The following is a 16,969-nucleotide window of genomic DNA, read 5'->3' as shown; positions in this document are numbered from 1 at the left end:
TAAGATCGCGATTCTCTACGCGTTCATCTACGGAATGAAGACCATTGAGAATTTCTTTGAACCTTCCGTGTAGTTCACTTACCATCTCGTACTCCTTCATGGTGAGGTTTTGTAATTGATTTAAGAATAAATCTCTCTTGGCGATCCGAGAGTCTCGAGTTCCTTCTTGGAGCTCGATGAGCTTGTTCCACAAGTCTTTTGCGCTCATGAATAGACCTACCTTGACGAGTTGGTCCTTGGCTATCCCATATTGTAGAGTGCTTGTCCTTTGCGAGTTTGCTCGGCGAACCACCTTGATGAGTCTAGTTCCTTACCTTCTTCGTCCTTCGGAGGTGTAAACCCTTCCTTGAAGGAGAACCACATTGAGATGTCGGTCTTGAGATAATATTCCATGCGGGTCTTCCAATATTGAAAGTCCGCTCCGTCGAAGTAGGGTGGACGATTGGTGCTAAACCCTTCCTTCATAGCCATCTTCTTGCTCATTAGGGTGTTAATCCGGATGAAGAGAACCTCGCTCTGATACCACTTTTTAGGATCTTCGGATGGCTAGAGAGGGGGGGTGTGAATAGCCTCCTCTAAAAGCTTAAGGAATTTCTTCCTACAAATCGTTAGCGCAGCGGAAATATACAAACGAAAATATAATACAAGAAAAAGAAAGACAAGCACCACTAACACCAGTATGTACGAGGTTCGGGGATAACTTGCCCCTACTCCTCGGCGTGTCCGTAAGGTGGACGATTCCTTGATCTTTCGGTAGATCACACCCCGGATAGATTCCGGCTAAAGATTTCCTCCTTCTCGGCGGAGTAACCTCTCCACAAAGTCTCCGGAGATATGTAAATGAAGCATAAGACTTACAATGATCAGTGGCTAGAAAGAATGAAGAATATGCTCACAGCCACACGAAGATGACAGTAAAAGCAGAGCGCAAGAAGGAAAAACAGCTTCTCAGCCAAGAGCTCAAAAAACATTAGCACTTGCTTGATCGACCGACCGTTTTATCTCTTCATCCTTCTTCTTATGCCTCTGCTTTTCCACTGTGTTCAGCCTGCACCGAATCGCTGTCAACCTGCACCGAATCGCTGCTGCAAGCTAAGGCGTCGCCAATCACTCTTCCTTCTCATCTGGTTCTCTGAACTCACACCAATAGAACCCATGTTCTTCGCAGTTGTCTCTGAGCTCGAACCAATAAGCAGGAGTCAAGCTGGCTGCCAACTGATCGCAGCCAGTAAACGTTGATGCTCCAATTGTACCATTTGCAACGAAACACATTAGAAAGAACACTTTGTCTTATTCTCCTGATGGAGTTTAATTTGAATTTAAGCATTGGCATGATACCTGCAACCTGCAAATTAAAAAGCTCACAGCAGATGGTTAAATCAGACGAATCAGAAGTTGCAGAGAAATAGCAGAAATTACAGACATTATCGTGGATCGGTCAGCAGACCGATCCACATCCTTTTTGACCGATCAGGCCATAGCCTGATCAGTCCAGGAAGGCTCTGATCAGTCTGTGGACCGATCAGGCTATAGGTGGATCGGTCCACAGACCGATCCCCCTATCCTTTCTCCCGAACTCCGTTGCCTCCGATCGGTCTACAGATCGATCAGTAATTCTCGGTGAGTTCACAGAGAGTTACTGATCGGTCTGGTGACCGATCAGATAATCATAGTATCACTGGATCGGTCAACAGACCGATCCAATGCCTATGTAGGTTTAGAGCTTCCCAGCCCTAAACCCTAAAGCCTTCCTGGTCTAGAGAACGAGCTATCGAGCCCTCTCTGACCTAGTCCGGAGAGCGAGCTACCGATCCCTCTCTGACTTCCACGTCCAGTCCAGAGAACGAGGTACCGAGCCCTCTCTGACCTAGTCCGGAGAACGAGCTACCGCTCCGACTTCGTCCGGTCTAGAGAACGAGCTACCGAGCCCTCTCTGACCTAGTCCTGAGAACGAGCTACCGTGCCCTCTCTGACCTAGTCTGGAGAACGAGCTACCGAGCCCTCTCCGACTTCGTGTGGTCTAGAGAACGAGCTACCGAGCCCTCTCTGAACTAGTCTGGAGAACAAGCTTCCGAGCCCTCTCCTACTTCGTGTGCCAAGTTTCTATACTTGGACTTTTCCCTCCCACCTGATCAACCTTAATCAGAAATCAATCTGAGTTTAATTAATATCTGAGATAAACTTAAATCAGTGTCAACATCAAAACAACAGCCAGGTCAGACTGTATCAACAGTTAGTCCACAACACAATGACATATCCTGCAAAATAAAGTTAGCACATAATCATAACATAAAAATACAAGTCTGACAATCACTAGACTGTCTGATTCTGACTTCCGATTTCTAACCGGAAACCCTAGGTTAAATCGACGCCTACTATTCCCTCCACGGGGAACACGTCCTCACCTACACCACTCAAGAGAAGTTACCTTGTGCTAGTTCGGTCCTCCAGACCGACTGGACTTTGCTCGGCGCTCGAGTCTTCCAGTCTTCATGCTGGACTCCTGCTCCAGGACCCGTCTAGACTTCCACCTAGTTCGCGACACCAGGATTTCCACCTAGGGTTACCGCCCCCTAGGACTTTTACCCGAAGCTTCGACCCGCCAAGAATTTCCACCTAGGGTTACCAACCCCTGGGACCTAAGGTTACCGCCCCCTAGGGTTTTTCACCTGCCTAACCGCAGCTAGGACTTTGCCTAAGAAACCTTAAGGCTTTTCCTGCAATCTCATTCAACCATATTATATAACAAATAACCTTAACTTTGAATCCTTTGTCATTATCAAAACTCAGGTTCAATCGTCAGATGCTTCCCGCACCAATAGTCTCCCCCTTTTTTATTATGGCAATAAAAATTCAAAGTTAAGTAAAATAATGCTATAAACAATTTTCAAGGATAGTGCAAGTACAACTGAAAATTATTGTAAGAGCATAAATTTAAAAAAAAAAAAACTCCCCCTTAATAAGAGCTCCTCTAAATTTTCTCTATACTTCACTTATTTTTATTTGACAATTTAGATTTGATAATTTTTGAATTTTATTATACTCTCTCCCTTTACCATATATCAAAAGAAACATCAAGAATAAGGCAAAGAAAATAGGAACAGAGAAGTGGATGTTGGGTTTTTTGGGCCGCGAAAACCGCTTTTTCGCGTCGCGAAAACCCCGAAAGCCCCTAGCCATGGATCCGTGCGAAGAAAATTTACGAAAAACTTACGAGTACGAGTTTACTATCTAGATCTACACTTAGATCTACATGTTTAGAAATTTACCCTTGTAGCGAAGCCCTTCGCGTTCCCGCTCGTCCAAACGGTGCCGGATCTCGAGAGTGTCAAAATAGACACTCCTCTAGAAGTATCCACACGAACTAATTAGGTGGAGATGACCAAAAACCAAGGTGTGCTAGCACCTATATGGTTCGGCCAAGGAAGGAGGAGAGGGAGAGCTTGAGAGGAAGAAGGAAGAAAATGCACACTTGAATGAAAAATTGAATTCTCATTCAAAACCATAGTGGCCGGCCACTCTCCATTGAAACCCCAAATTAATTGCATTAATTGCAATTAATGTGAAGCCATTAAAGAGAATGGCTTTGTAACTTCCATGAGGTGGCACCCATGATGATGTGGAGTAACATCATTGGTCCACATCAATGCCAACTCACCAATGAGGTGGCATAAAGTCAAGTCAAACTTGACTTTTAATCTTCCTCTCAAGTCAAGTCAAACTTGACCAAATCTCTTCTATGGTTGATCGAATCCAACCATTTGATTCAAGCCAACTTAATATAATGAATCTAATTCATTTAATTAAATTGATTCAATGAGTCAAAATCTAAATTAGACTCATTGAACACATGAATCAACTTGAGTCGAACTCAAGTTAGCCCAATTAGGATTACTCTTAATCCATTTTGATTCATCAAATGAATCTAATCCTCTTGGTTCATCATATGAATCTAATCTCCATCTAATTGTCCTAAGTGTGTGACCCTTTAGGTTCTTGTAACGTTGGCAATGCCCTAAACCCATTTAGGAGCATAAGTAATGAGCGGTATCTAGCAACACATCATTACTACCCAAGTTACAAGAATGTCGAGATCCGACATCACCTTGTGACTACTAATTGTGACTCCTCACAAAATATGACAAGTGTCCTTCTATCCTAGACATCTAGATTGATCAATATGAGGCATAGACCATGTCAACCTCTGACCAATCTAAATCTTGAACTCCAAGTAGACTCACTAAATCAAATGAGCTCAATATCCTATATTGACTCATTTGGGCATGGCCATGCACTTCGTGGTCTCACTCTATCAAGAATACCGATGTCTCTCCTGTCATATAGGAGGGATAGATCCCATCTACATCACTCACATCCCTCTGCATAATTTGTTATATACCCAGTAATCGCCTTTATAGTCCACCTAGTTACGGGTGACGTTTGACGAAACCAAAGTACATAACTCCTTATGTAGGGATCTATGGTGACTTCAGGTCTAAGGACTAGTAGTCATACTAATAGCCACATGAGAAAGTATATGACACTCATATAACGATCCATGATACTTTCTCATGGCGGGTCATTCAGTATACATTCTCTAATGTATACCCATGTGTCAACTTGATATCTCTATATCCATGACTTGTGAGATCAAGTCATCGAGTTGACCTACATGCTAGTCTTATTGCATTAACATTGTCCCTGAATGTTAATACTCGACTAGGAATAATTAAGAGTAGTGTTCCCTATATCATCTCACTATCGGTTCAACTAACCGATTGATATAGGTGAGAACCGTCTACTCAAGGACATTGTTATACTTAGTTTATTTGGCACCAATACAAGTAAGTATAATAACCAAAATCAAAATGCCTTTTATTTATATAGAATATGATACAATAAGTCCAAAATACAATCATCAAATGATTGGCTCTAGAGCTCTAGCTAACAGTGGAGAAGTTAAGCATAGGTTTAGTTAAGAATTTAGCTTTAAAAGGACATAGCTAAGTGTTAGGATCGATGATCGCGGCTAGAGAGGGGGGGTGTGAATAGACGCCCCAAATTCTTCGTTTCTTCCTACGATTAGGGTTAGCGCAGCGGAAATAACTAAATAGAAACGTAAAGGAAAAAGACAAACCTCAAACTCGATGGATGTAACGAGGTTCGGAGATGAAACTCCTACTCCTCGGCGTGTCCGTAAGGTGGACGAAGCCTATCAATCCGTCGGTGGATTAGTCCCCGGAAACCCGGCTAATAATCACTCATTCTGGGTGGAGAAACCTCGCCACAATGTCTTGCAACAGCAAGATAAACAGGAGTACAAGAATACAGCAAGAAACTAAGTACAATACAAAAATGTAATAACCCTAGCTTGCCTTCTTGTCGATTAGATGAAGCAGCAACTTCACGGGAATCCAACCACAGCACCAACTGTCCAGTTGAAGTCCCAGTCGAGGGAAGCTCACGCGAAGCTGCAGCGAAGAAGAGCTCAACAAAGCTCAAGCAGAAATACTTCAGCAGTCAGTAGGAAGAAGAAGAAGAAGAGCACAGAAGAAACTAGCCGTTGCTACGCAACGGCTAGGATGTGGACCGATCAGGCTTCATCCTGATCGGTCCACAAGGGTCCTGATCGGTCACAGGACCGATCAGGCGCTTCCCTGATCGGTCATGGTGACCGATCAGGTCCTTCCCTCCTTCTGATCGTCTCCTTCTGATCGTTTCCTGATCGGTCTGCAGACCGATCAGGAACTTCACTGTATGCTACTGATCGATCACTGATCGGTCTCCAGTCAGATCAGATAACACACAGAAGCTCACTGTGTGGTTACTGATCGGTCACCAGACCGATCCAGATACCCAGTGTATCACTGGATCGATCCACTGATCGATCCAGAGCTTGGTTTTCGCCCAAACCAAGTCCCAAGCCTTCCAAACTAACATCCGGTCAACCTTGACCTATTGGTACATCATGCTTAGCATCCGGTCACTCCCTTGACCTGCTAAGACTCCCCACCAAGTGTCCGGTCAATCCCTTTGACCCACTTGGACTTTTCCCTTGCCCGGCTTTACTCACCAGGACTTTCACCTAGCTTCACTCACTAGGGTTTTCACCTGGCTTCACTCACCAGGATTTCCAATCTGCCCGGCTTCACTCACCAGGACTTTCCAACTGCCGGGCTTCACTTACCAGGACTTTCCCACTGCCTGGCTTCACTCACCAGGACTTTCACCTAGCTTCACTCACTAGGGTTTTCACAACTGCCTGGCTTCACTCACCAGGACTTTCTCACTTCTGGTCCAGAGAACGAGCTACCGAGCCCTCTCTGACCACAGTTCGGAGAATGAGCTACCGAGCCCTCTCCGACTTCCACTTGCCAAGTTCCCATACTTGGACTTCTCCGTGCCAAGTCTCCATACTTGGACTTTCTCCTGTGCCAAGCTCCCAGCTTGGACTTTTCCCGTGCCAAACCCCCTGCTTGGACTTTTCCGAGTCAGGTCAACTCACCTTGGGTCAACCAGGTCAACTTTGACCAAAGGTTGCACCCACAATCTCCCATCAAAATACAACTCTTTTGTTCTTGTCAAACATCAAAATACAACTCGAGTCAGGTCAACTCGAGTTGGATCAACCAGGTCAACCTTGACCTAAGATTGCACCAACAATCTCCCCCTTTTTGATGTTTGACAATACCTTTAAGTTAGGCTAATCCAATAGCCTCAACTTTCCTCATGCCACTAGGTAATGAAACATACATTACAACTTTACATTCTCCTTCTAAGAAGGCAACCTCCTTCTTAGATAATGAAGGCCTAACTTAAACCCTTCATTCTCCCCCTATTGGCACACATCAACAAACTCTCCCCCTGAAGAGTAAGTTATCATTGTTCACAACTTCACTCATCGTGATCAACAAACTCTCCCACTAACTCCAATGTTCTTCCTTGAACATTCTCTAGACATTCTTCCCCTTTTTGACACACATCAAAAAGGAGTGAATCAAGGTCAAGAGTTTCTTCCTAATGAAAGTCTCATACCTTTCATTGAAACCCTTAATTTCCCCCTTGATACTAAATTCAACAATCAACTCAGTGATAATCCCATATCACTCATCCTCAAAAATTTCGACGAGTAAAAACTCCCCCTAAAAGTCAACTCCTCCTTGACTAATAGGTAAAACTCCCCCTAAAGGTCAACTCCCCCTTGACCATTGCACCAACAATGTCTTGGAGAGTTTCAAACCTTTAGAAATCCAAAACACCAACTCCCAGCTGAAATTTCAGACAAAACAGTCGAAAATCAGCAAGTTGGCACGCGCTGATCGGTCACCAGACCGATCAGCCTTCACTAGATCGGTCACCAGACCGATCCACACTCTCCTGGATTGGTCCTAGTGACCGATCCACACTGACCTGGACCGATCAGGGAACCTCCTGATCGGTCCACGACCTCTGATTTCTGATTTTCTGAATTTTTCTTCTCCCGAAATTCAGAAACCTCTAGAAAATTATAGAAAATTCCAAAAATTGTGAAATTTTGATGATACATTCCTCATAACATATACTATCATGGAAAAATAATTTTCTATGAAAATAACTTCCATTTTTCAATCTTGATACAAAGTTCAAAAGTCTTTGAAATAGCTCAAAGTTAACTTATCTTTGTATCAACTTGTTCAATGATGAATGCTATCACTAGAAAAGCTTCATCAAGGTTTTTCAAATCAATTTTGAAATGATTTTAAACCATTTAATTTAGGACCACAATCTTTGGGCTAAATGTACATGACTTGTACATAAGCTTTCCCTATGATCCCCAATTAGAATTAGGCTCATCTAGGTACAAGAACTATGCACCTTGATCCTAACTCACAATCCTAATATCTCACACACATCTAAGGTGTATCAAACACATCCAAGTCAATTTTGATGTGAGATATGGGCTTAGGTTATCTTAGACTAAGGTCTCATGCATTTTCTAAACATCAATTTGATCTCCATATCAAATTGTGTTTTTAACCTTAAATCAATTTCATTGATTATAAATGCAAGAAATGATGACATGGCATAAAATGATATCATACATAATAACATGTGCCAATGTCATGATGTCATGGCATAAAGTATGAAACTTAACTAGAGCATGACATATAAATAACCTAAGCATTGTCATGACATTTCAAATGATCATAGATTAAATATGATGTCATGACATGGCATATGGCAACCAATATATGGCAAATAGCACATAAAGGTATAGAAAATACCTAATTCTAGCCTTAGTTGTCATTTTTGATAATTTTGATCATTTTGCCATAAATTCTATATTCCTAAGTGTAATAGACCTAAAATCATATCCTCAAGACTTTTAGGTCACTATGTGCCAACTAGATTGACTCTAGAAAATTCCTCAAATGTGGTTGGCACATCCTAATTATCTTAGAGATAATTTTCACTTTCATTTTCAAGGCTTGATTGCACCTTGAAAATTCCTAAAGTGCCACCTTTTGCCATGATTAGGTTAACTACCTATTCAAGTAAGGTTGGCACACCCTAACTCATCTAGCGTGATGAGATCACGCTCCTAGGAACCCAATACCTATTGGAGCTCATTGGGTTCACTAAATATTCACTAGGGATGACTTCCCTAGCAACCCTTCTAATGACCCTCCTAGGCTTTGAAGCATTGGTCATTTGGGACTCATCAAGATCAACTCTAGGGGTGACTCCCCTTGTGACCTTGGTAATGGTCTTCCTAGCCCTAGATTTTGTTCCATAATCGAATGGAACATTGTGATAAGTGGGCTTGACCATTTGAGACTTAGGTTTGTGACCCAAACCTTTCTTGTCCTTGGACTTGGGTTTTTGACCCCTAGACCCTAGAGTCAAATCCTTAAGAGCCTTTTCTAGAGAGTCAAGTCTTGACCTCAAGACTTGATTTTCTTTCTCTAATACCTCAAGCTTTAATTTATCATTTTTCTTTGAAGTATTCCTAGGCATATGTCTAGTTATTTTAGGATTTCTACCTAGGTTCTCCTTAGCCTTAGATGAGTTAGTCCTAGGGTTGGCATTTCTAATATTGTCCTTACCTAGGCTAACATGTTTAGCACCTAAGCACGTATATTGGTTCCTAAAATTAACATGCTTATCATTATTAGCAATTGCAATAAAACTACTAGCATGTGTCTTATTAGAATTGCAATAATGAGCCTTAAAGGTTACCTTAGGGTTTGCCTTAGCTCCCCCTATCGATGTGCTTGGTTTCTTGTCCTTGTGAGGTTGCCTCCCCCTCGGACATTGGCTCCTATAGTGTCCTCTTCGCTTGCATTGGAAGCACACCACGTGCTCCTTGCCCTTGCGTGTTGGGACTCCGGCTTCCTTGACCTTTGGCGCCGGTAGAGTCTTTCTAATCCTCTTTAGACACTTACTCTTGTAGTGTCCATACTCCCTACACTCAAAGCACATTATGTGTAATTTATTTGAAATTGAAATGCTTGAGTTACCTAGGGTTGAGGATGGATGAAGACTTTCTTCTTCATCCCTTCCGGAGGTAGAAGCTTCTTCCTCTTGCTCCATTCTTGAAGAAGAACTCTCCTCCTCTTCTTCTTTAGATGTTGAGTGGCCCTCAACTTCTAAATTCATTCCTTCATGAAGTGAACTCCTTGGCTCACTTGACTCCTCTTCATGGCTTGAAGTGGAGTTCCCCTCATGGAACTTTGCCAAATTGTTCCACAACTCCTTGGCATTGTTATATCCACCTATCCTACACAAAACATCATTAGGTAAAGACAATTCAAAAATTTTTAATACCTCATCGTTGACTAGGGAATGGTGGACTTGTTCCTTGGTCCACTCCTTCTTCTCTAGGGTTTCTCCTTTCTTGTCCATCGGAGGCTTGAAACCTAATTGAACACAACTCCAATTTTCAAGGTTAGTCATAAGAAAATACCTCATTCTTACCTTCCAAAACGCGAAGTCGTCGCGATCGTAAAAGGGTGGAATGGTGATGTCTTCTCCAAGCCGATCCATCTCTAGCTTGTGCTCCCTCGGGTGTTAATCCGGCGAAGAGCGACCTTGCTCTGATACCACTTGTTAGGATCGATGATCGCGGCTAGAGAGGGGGGGTGTGAATAGACGCCCCAAATTCTTCGTTTCTTCCAATGATTAGGGTTAGCGCAGCGGAAATAACTAAATAGAAACGTAAAGGAAAAAGACAAACCTCAAACTCGATGGATGTAACGAGGTTCGGAGATGAAACTCCTACTCCTCGGCGTGTCCGTAAGGTGGACGAAGCCTATCAATCCGTCGGTGGATGAGTCCCCGGAAACCCGGCTAATAATCACTCCTTCTGGGTGGAGAAACCTCGCCACAATGTCTTGCAACAGCAAGATAAACAGGAGTACAAGAATACAGCAAGAAACTAAGTACAATACAAAAATGTAATAACCCTAGCTTGCCTTCTTGTCGACTGGATGAAGCAACAGCTTCAAATGACGCCTACAACAGTAGGAACCCAGCCGATGAAGCTCACACGAAGCTTCAAGCAGAAGCGAGCTCAGCAAAGCTCAGATCACAGCAGTGAAGAAGAACAACAGCTCGAGAAGGAAGAAGAAGAAGAAAGAATAGTAACTCCTCAACCCCTTTTATAACCTACGAAGAAGACACAACAGAAACTAGCCGTTGCTACGCAACGGCTAGGATGTGGACCGATCAGGCTTCATCCTGATCGGTCCACAAGGGTCCTGATCGGTCACAGGACCGATCAGGCGCTTCCCTGATCGGTCATGGTGACCGTTCAGGTCCTTCCCTCCTTCTGATCGTCTCCTTCTGATCGTTTCCTGATCGGTCTGCAGACCGATCAGGAACTTCACTGTATGCTACTGATCGATCACTGATCGGTCTCCAGTCCGATCAGATAGCACACAGAAGCTCACTGTGTGGTTACTGATCGGTCACCAGACCGATCCAGATACCCAGTGTATCACTGGATCGATCACTGATCGATCCAGAGCTTGGTTTTCGCCCAAACCAAGTCCCAAGCCTTCCAAACCAACATCCGGTCAACCTTGACCTGTTGGTACATCATGCTTAGCATCGGTCACTCCCTTGACCTGCTAAAACTCCCCACCAAGTGTCCGGTCAATCCCTTTGACCCACTTGGACTTTTCCCTTACCCGGCTTTACTCACCAGGACTTTCACCTAGCTTCACTCACTAGGGTTTTCACCTGGCTTCACTCACCAGGATTTCCAATCGGCCCGGCTTCACTCACCAGGACTTTCCAACTGCCTGGCTTCACTTACCAGGACTTTCCCACTGCCTGGCTTCACTCACCAGGACTTTCACCTAACTTCATTCACTAGGCTTTTCACAACTGCCTGGCTTCACTCACCAGGACTTTCTTACTTCCGGTCCAGAGAACGAGCTACCGAGCCCTCTCTGACCACAGTTCGGAGAACGAGCTACCGAGCCCTCTCCGACTTCCACTTGCCAAGTTCCCATACTTGGACTTCTCCGTGCCAAGTCTCCATACTTGGACTTTCTCCTGTGTCAAGCTCCCCGCTTGGACTTTTCCCGTGCCAAACCCCCTGCTTGGACTTGTTTGAGAAGAAAGTGAAATGCATTTTCAACGGTTAAAGAAATTGTGAATGTAAAAAATATAAGTGTAAATTCAAACTTTTTTTATTTTTATCTTTATTAGTATTTGGTTAAACTAAGATTTAAAATTAGTTTAAGATTAATTAAGTTATGCCTGATAGATTAAATTAAGTAATTAAGTTTTAATTTGTGTTAATTTTAATTAAGTTATTAACTTAGTTTAATTAAGTTAGGTTTAATAAGATTTTGATTAAGTTAATTAATCTAATTATATAGTTAAGTTAAGTTGATCAAATGGTTAAGTTAATTAATTTGATTAGTTAATTAAATAGTTAAGTTAATTAAATAGTTAATCGAATTGATTAAATTAATTAATTAGATAAAGATAAATTAGGTTGATTAAATTGAATTAAGATTTGAATCGAATTAGGTTTAATTAAATTCAACTAAGTTCAACCTAGATCCATCTCACCCGATTCTAAGTTATCAATCAGGGAACCTTATGTATTTTTGTGAGATGGTTAATTTTAATTTAGATTATGTCTATGGATTAATTTACATTTGAGTTAAACTTAGGTTTTCTAATTATTCAATTAAATACATATTTCAAAGATTGGCTCCCAGACTGTGGCGAGGCACTAAGCCTTCTTAGGTATGGGATCATCCACCACTTCTAAACAGAGCCTTTCAAAGAAATTAAATATTTAATTTTTTTTTTGAAATCCCTACGTTTAACTAATCAAGTGTAAATTATGCCTAGGTCCTTAATCTAACCTAATCTATGCATGCATAAAAGTAAAGCAGAAAATAACAATCATCAAGCAATTCTATTTATTTATAAAGATAGTTTTTCTATTGGCTCCCCCTGGATCATAGCCTCAATATGGTCTATCTAAGAAATGTACTTGATCCTTGGGGATCCAATACTGACCAAGTCCAACTTGATTGAACAAGTTAGACTTAGGTACCCATGCTTAGACTATCTTTCTATTTGGTCTGTTAACAAGTGACAGATATGAATGGTATTTTCTTTTAGTCTTAAATCCTAGTCCGGATCGATTGTATACTGCCTTCTATTTTCCAAGAATCAAGTCAAGATTCTTGGAGCCTAGTGTAAACCATTCTAATGCAATCTTCAAATCCTTGACTTGAGTTTTCAGGCTGGAATTCTCTTCCTCATGCTTTTGGACTTGAGTTGAGGTTTCAGTCTGAATCGGGTCAGTCAAGGATTCAGAGATAGTCACTTCTTTAAGGGTTGTTACCCCTTTAGAAGTGATTTGATCCGAATGTTAGATTTAGCTAATTTATACATCAGATAGTTAATTAAGTTATATAACCGAGAAGTACTTACAGAGGGGTTAGGCCCTTCAGAAATGGATACGGATCCGTGGCTTCTCTAGACTCAGCTTCCAATTCATCCTCGCTTCCAGATTCGTTGACTTGGTCCCAGGCCGTCATTGCAAGGAAACTCATATGTTCAAGTTCTTCATCGTCGGACTCTTCTAAAGAAGACTCGTCCCAAGTCGCCTTCAAAGTTTTCTTCTTTCTCTGTTTCTTCGTATCCTTCTGATTTGAAAATTTTGCTTTGATATGTGCCTTTTGATTGCAACTGTAGTAGATTACTTCGAACTTCATCTTTGAGCTTTGTTGGGCCTCCTTAGACTGGATCACCTTCTTGATTTCCTTGTTCAAGCCCTTCTTCTTTTTGTAGAGTCTTCTCACCAAGTTGACGAGTTTGGTCGTGAGCTCGTCGTCGTCATCTTCTGAATCTGGTTCTTCTTCTGACTCTGATTCGGTTCTGCGTCTTACATTTGGTTCATGCGCTCTGCTTATACCTGCAATCAAAGTTATACCCTTCTCGATCGATCGAGCGTTAACTTGTTCATGTAATTCAAATTCAGTAAATAGTTCATCTAATTTAATTGAAGAGAGATCCTTAGATACCTTGTAAGCATCTACGATGGATGCCCACAAGGTAGTCCTCGGAAATGCATTAAGTGAATACCTGATTATGTCTCTATTTTCTACCTTTTGTCCGATTGTGTGGAGATCGTTGAGGAGGTCTTGGATGCGCGCATGCAACTGGCTCGTCGTTTCACCTTCCTGTAATTTTATATTATATAATTTGTTAAGAATGAGATCCCTTTTACTTACCTTGGTGTCGGATGTTCCTTCATGTAATTCAATCAGCTTCTCCCACAGTTCTTTAGCACTCAAGAACGGGTCGACGCGGTTCAATTCCTCCTTCGTCAGTCCACATTGGAGGGTGCAGGTTGCCTTGGCATTGGCATCAACTTTCTTTATAAGAGTTGCGTCCCAATTCTCGTATGATATTGGCTTACCGGTGTCGTCAGTTGGGAGTTCCAGGCCGATTTTGACGATCATCTAGACTTTAAAGTGTGTTTCAAGGTATGACTCTATTCATCCCTTTCAGTAGCCGAAGTCCTCTTCGGTGAAGAGCGGAGGTCGAGCTGTACTATAGCCTTCTTGAAGAGCCATAGAAACTTGCACAAGGAAAAACAAAAAGAACTTATCCCAGGACTTGATCCTGGATTAGAAGTGCGGGAAACAAGAAAACTAATACTCGATCTAAAGTGGTGTTGCACCAACTTCGAGAAAAAAAATCGATTACAAAAAACTAGATTGAAAGATGGCAAGAATATTGATTCCGATCGACTCTGAAAAATTGAAAATTATCACGAAAAATATGCTTGATTGGTGGTTTCACCAAATCTAAGCGATTCCGCTCTGATACCAATTGTTGGATCAAAACGCGCTAGAGGGGGGTGAATAGCGTTCGTGGCTTTCACTTTTCGTATTCGAAAAATTTAACGAGTAGGTGCAGCGAAAATTAAAACAGACACAGAAAGACCTAAGTATTTTTACTTGGTTCAGAGCCTTGGGCGACTCCTAGTCCAAGGCCCACGCTCGTTGAGCGTTTACTTTGGGCAACAACTATAATCGCACAAAATTACAAGTATAAAATACAAATAAAGTAATAATTATATTATACCGACAACAGAAATAATAAATTTGAAGCTCCTGGTCGTCAAAGTATTGCTACAGCTATTCTGGATCGTCTCTTTAGCAACACACGGAAGAAGGATAACTTGGAATGTTTTGATTCAAGTTGCTAGTCGAGACTGCCTTATAAAAGCTATTGAGGGTGCCTTTAAGACCTTTGAGGGTGCCTCCAATCTCCGGGTCAGCTGTGCGTGGATAAGGTCTGACTTCTTTGCTTCTTATCCTCTTGAAGGTGCCTCCATACTCCTTGAGGGCGCCTTCAAGGCTATCCGAGGTGCCTCAAGCCTCCATTAGGGTGCCTCCAGCTCCGCTGCACAGACTCCCCAGCCTAGTACCTGAGGTGCGTCCAAGCTCCATAGAGGGTGCCTTAGGTACTGTTCATCCGAGGCAAACCTTGTTCTTTTGTCCCTGCAAGATATGTTAGTCCATAACACAACGACATATCCTTCAAAACAAAGTTAACACATAATCATAACATAAAAATACAAGTCTGACAATCACTAGACTGTCTGATTCTGACTTCGGATTTCCAACCGGAAACCCTAGGTCGAACCGACGCCTATTGTTCCCTCAGCGAGGAACACGTTCTCACCTACTCCACTCAGGAGAAGTTACCTTGTGCCAGTTCGGTCCTCCAGACCGACTGGACTTTTGCTCAGCGCTCGAGTCTTCTGGTCTTCATGTTGGGCGCCCGCTCCACGACCTGTCTAGACTTCCACCTGGTTCGCAACACCAAGATTTCCACCTAGGGTTACCGCCCCCCAGGATTTTTGCTCAAAGCTTCGACCCGCCAAGACTTTCCACCTAGGGTTACCACCCCCTAGGACCTAGGGTTACCACCCCCTAGGACCTATGGTTACCACCCCCTAGGGTTTTCCACCTGCCTAACCGTAGCTAGGACTTTGCCTAAGAAACCTTAGGGCTTTCCCTGCAATCTCATTCAACCATATTAGATAACAAATAACCTTAACTTTGAATCCTTTGCCATTATCAAGACTTGGGTTCGATCGTTGGATGCTTCCCGCACCAACAATTCTTGGCCCAAAGGATATCCCAATCTTTCAAGGTTCTCAACATACCCAATCATTTTAAGTACATGAGTTCCTATAAGACTTCCCTCTTGCATCTTGTATTGTAAGAAGGCTTTGGATATCTTAAACCTCTCATGCCTTCCTTGCCCTTGATACAGTTGTCTAATATGTTCAACCATATCGTGAGTATCCATGTTCTCATGTTGCTTCTGAAGCTTAGAGTTCATAGTTGCAAGTATAAGGCATGACACATCTAATGCATCATCTTAATGCTTCTTATAAGCATCCTTATCAACACAAGAGAGAGTAATTAGCTAATAATGCACTAATTTCCTACCGTAAAACAAGAAGGATCTAGGGAGGCGGGTATGATCTGAAGTCAAAAATTGGAAAGGAAGAAGAGTCAGAATCTTATAGGGAACTAAAATAGGAAAGAAATCAAAGAAGGGAAGGTCGGAGGAAGACGGCCATCGGCCAAAAGATGCATCACGTGTCCACATCAACACTGTTTGTGGCTCGGCCAACTTAAATGCTATTTTGGCGGCAATCGAAACTCTTTTGTGGCCCCGTAGCGAGGGTGTGGAAATCGAGCTCAAATTTATTTAGTAAAGGAAGTAAGACAGCCAAACCGACTACATTAATTTAAAATTTGTTATTATTATTTTTTTTAGTTTGAGTTTGGTTGGATCTTATTTTTATGTTTGGCAAATTACCTAATCGTGTTGATGAAGTTTTGAAATATTTGACTCGGGTACCTAAGTTTTAAATTACTAAATTATGTTAGTTAGAGCCCTAGAGCCAATCATATGATGATTGTTGTATGAACTTGATGTATCATATTATAAAGGCATTTCTTTATGGTTATTATACTTACTTGTATTGGTGCCAAATAACTAAGTATAATAGCGTCCTTGAGTAGAAGGTTCTTATCTATATCAATCGATTGGTTGAATTGATAGTGAGATGATATAGAGAACACTACTCTTAATCATTCCTAGTCAAGTATTAACATTCAAGGACAATGTTAATGTGATGAGACTAGCATGTAGGTCAACTCAATGACTTGATCTCACAAGTCATGGATATAGAGATATCAAGTTGACACATGGGTATGTATTGGAGAATGTATACTGAATGACCCGCCATGAGAAAGTATCATGGATCGTTATATGAGTGTCATATACTTTCTCTTGTGACTATTAATATGACTATCAGTCCTTGGACCTGAAGTCACCATGGTTCCCTACATAAGGAGTTGCATACTTTGACTTCGTCAAACGTCATCCGTAACTGGGTGGACTATAAAGGCGAATACTGGAT

The sequence above is a fragment of the Zingiber officinale genome, chromosome 5B, assembly GCF_018446385.1.
Source record: "Zingiber officinale cultivar Zhangliang chromosome 5B, Zo_v1.1, whole genome shotgun sequence".
Classification (NCBI taxonomy): Eukaryota; Viridiplantae; Streptophyta; class Magnoliopsida; order Zingiberales; family Zingiberaceae; genus Zingiber; species Zingiber officinale.
This window is presented reverse-complemented; position numbering follows the sequence as displayed.